The sequence below is a fragment of the Gymnoscopelus braueri genome, assembly GCF_963280865.1.
Source record: "Gymnoscopelus braueri genome assembly, contig: SCAFFOLD_219, whole genome shotgun sequence".
Classification (NCBI taxonomy): Eukaryota; Metazoa; Chordata; class Actinopteri; order Myctophiformes; family Myctophidae; genus Gymnoscopelus; species Gymnoscopelus braueri.
Window position 1 is genome coordinate 106,494 of NW_027660584.1, and position 3,507 is coordinate 110,000.

At 48.6% G+C, this 3,507-nt stretch overlaps 1 long non-coding RNA gene across 1 annotated transcript; it reads right to left on the minus strand.

The window, feature by feature from the left end:
* Positions 1 to 2,384: 2,384 nt before the first annotated feature.
* LOC308081418 lies at positions 2,385 to 3,221 on the minus strand. The gene is made up of 2 exons (XR_013932845.1): positions 3,173 to 3,221; positions 2,385 to 2,477 (listed from the first exon to the last, which is right to left on the minus strand). It is a non-coding gene; the product is annotated as an uncharacterized lncRNA (long non-coding RNA).
* Between the last annotated feature and the right edge of the window lie 286 nt (positions 3,222 to 3,507).

Below are 3,507 nucleotides of genomic sequence, written 5' to 3' on the forward strand. Positions count from 1 at the left end.
CTAGGTGTGTAGACGGCCCGCCGTGCCACACACCCTGTATGGTGCGCTCCGCTCGCCCCTGACAGTACGGATGTGCCCCGCTGGAATCACCAAACCCAGTTCTCCAGCGAACTACGCTACAGCGCGCAAACCGACCCCGTCGGCGATACGCTGTATAGCGTGCAACGACTGATTCAGGGGACCCCTGGCAGACCCGCCACGGACGCGTAAAACCGACCCAATCGGTAACACGCCGTAAAGTGGGCTATAATGGCCGGGGATTGGCCGCACAGTTTGTGTACCGCCCAGTCTGTGTACAACAGACCAGCACGTCCTGTCTGTGTCACTGGCAGATCGACAGACAGAACTACACCACGGTCGCGTGAACTGACCCCGTCAGCGACACGCCGTATAGTGCGTTATTACACCTGAACGCAGAAGCTGCCGAACCTGGCACCAATATGCTCGTATGGTGCGGCTCTGCCACCCTGGGACGTTCAGTCTGTTGGGTTGCAGTGGAAACGGCTTGCCTCTAAACGACAGGCACCTGGCCTTTTTTTTTTTTTTTTTTTTTTTTAATGTATATATACATCTATATTTGTATACACACATTTTATTTGTTAGGATGGATGCCCATATCAAACTCAATGTCCAGCAGTTTGTCTTGTGTGTCCAGCAGAGTTTCTAGTGTCTCCATCTTCCCCTGGAAGAGGTTGTACCTGAACTCTGCAGCCGCACTGAGGCGCTCCAACAGAAGACACTTCTACTCCAAACTCTTTTCTTGTTGTGGAACGCGCCACAATGTAGAATTGCACCTAGGTGTGGACGGCTCTGCCGTGCAACACACCATATATGGTGCCCCCCCGCTTCGCGGTTTGGAGAGAAACGACTGCCGGCAGGATAAAGCAATTCATGCACGCAGAGGGGTCCAACCCGTGCGCGCATGATCCATCCCCAAGCAAAGCATACATCTATCGTGGCCGCCCACAGCCCAGACAAACGTGGGGCGCTGGGCTGGCCATGTTTGCCATATTATTTAAGCCATGTATGCTTATCTATATACCTAAATAAATAGGTATATATTCGTAAACGTATGTATTTGTATACCCATACATTTATATACTCGATACTCGAATATATGTATACTCATATACTTCGTATATTAATACATTTACTCTATCAGTATCTGAGCAGAGCCAAGTGTCTCTTTATCTTTATTTCACTTATTTACCGTGAAAATGTAAGTATATTTATATACTCATACAAAGACAGAATTGCAGCGAGTGTAGTGACTGGCAGGAGACTCCTGACCTAGCGCCACACTGCCCTCTTGTGACCTGTGGGGCACACTTCTCCTTGCGTCAACAAGGAAGTAACCCAGGGCACGCTGCAACTTTTTTTTTTTTTTTCACTTGGCTCCGCCGAGGGCTTTCCGGACCGCGGCGGTGATGACCACCGGTAGTAGATGGCCCGGAGGTCCGCCGACTAGGTCAGCCTCGCTCGGGTTCTACGGTCCACCTCGGTACCGCGCCGTGGCGGCGCTGCCGGCGATCCAAGCGCTCAACCGCTTCACGGGGTTGGCTTCCACTTGGGTCGCTCCAGCAAACCAGCGGCCGTCCTGGTCCGCCCTCCGACTGGGTCAGATTCGGAACCAGGCTGCAGCCGCGGCGATGGCGATGCCGGCGAACCAAGCGTTCGGCCGACAGACGGCTTCCCACTTGGTCACTCGAGCAGAACAGCAGCAGCCCTGATCCGCCCTCCGACTAGGTCAGATTCGGAACCAGGTTGCACGCCGCTCGCCAGGAATGTACTTTTGTTGGTGTGAAATATGACAGCAAAGCGTCCCGAGAGGAGCCTCGCAAGACCTGCTCTACCAAAGGTAAGTGGACCACGCTGCCAAACACCCGTTCTGTACTGTTTTTCGTCTTAATACTGAGCCCACAATGGCGTCTGCACTCGTGGAAATCAAAGAATCAAAGTGGCTCTGCCTGGGTGGGGCTTAAATACCCCACTGATTGCAAATCAGGGCAGGGCCACCATATGTGATGTGTCTTAAAGAGTATCCATGAGCACTGCCCCCGGGGGGACAGTTCCCGTAAATATTGAATAATATTTAGTGGAGAGCCAGTCTCGACCACGAAAGAGAACTTCATGAACTGTGACATTGAAATGTCTAGCAACTAGAGATTTGTCATCATGGTTTCTTATATTGCTTTTGTATAACTCTCTTTGTTTACCAACATAACAAAAAACCACAAGGACATTTCAACTAATAAACAACATATTTCGTCTTACACAAAACCATTTACCATTATATTTTTTTCATGTACTCATGTAAACGACACAGACAGACGCAGAATATTGTGGATTAATAGATCGATTTCTGGACAACCACTGATACTCACATCACTCCCTCTGGTCCTCTGGGATGTAAACGCCAAGTTTTAAGTTGATCGGTTGGACGGTTCTCAAGAAATGCGGGAGAAAGTCAGACAGACCTACAGACAGACAGACAAATATGATTATGTGCATAGATAGGTAGACAAATATTATTATGTGCATAGATAGATAGATAGATAGATAGATAGATAGATAGATAGATAGATAGATAGATAACAGTTGGTCATTGGGTGTGTGCTTTCCATATTGTTGTGTTGTTGTGTCTGGGCTTGTTCTTTTATTTCTCTGCAGGCAGTGGCACCTCCAGTCATTAATCACCTCATCTATGTCACTATGTAACACACCCAATGTCACTATGCATGATCAATGGATGTATTACATTCCATATTGTTGTGTCTGGGCTTGTCCTGTGTCTGTCTCAGTCTCCTGCCAAGCAACTTGTTACCTAATACCTCCACCAATTGTGCCCCCCTCCTCCCATTTGCTTTCCTCTGACTACCAATCACATCTTTGTGCTGGCAGATAAAAGGCCTTGGTCGGCGACCACCCACTCTCTATCATCCGTGTTGTGCTTGTGTAACCCAGAGCAAACTTTGTAATGATTCTCCTACTTATTAGATACTGTGTATGCCCGGCCCTGGGCCAGGTAAGACAGATGCCTCTATAGTGCATCATGTAGGAGGGTTTTTGTTATAGGCTACACACAGGGCAGTGGCAAACTTTAGTGACACACATTTAGCTCATAGGGGGTGTGGCATAATGTGGCATTGCCCGCATAGATGCATGCATTTACCTTGGTTCCATGACGAGAGGTGCTGACTGGACCTGATTACTGCTGTAATGACAGATAGATAAACAGGTTGGTTTATTGACATGCAGGGGTGTGAACAGAGGACGGAATCACAACTTTAAGGGAGTAAGCCTTGCCAAGTGATAGGACAGGAGCCTATCTGCTGTTTCTGTAGCGCGAGGGGGCTTGATGTACAAGTACATCCTCCTCTAGTGTGTCGCAGGGACTTACCACTATAATCTAACCCTTGATACTAAGAAATCGAACCACGTTCCGAGACCAATCTGTGTCGCGGGATTCCTTCCGGTTATGGCATTGCGGCTTCCTCGTTCAAATAT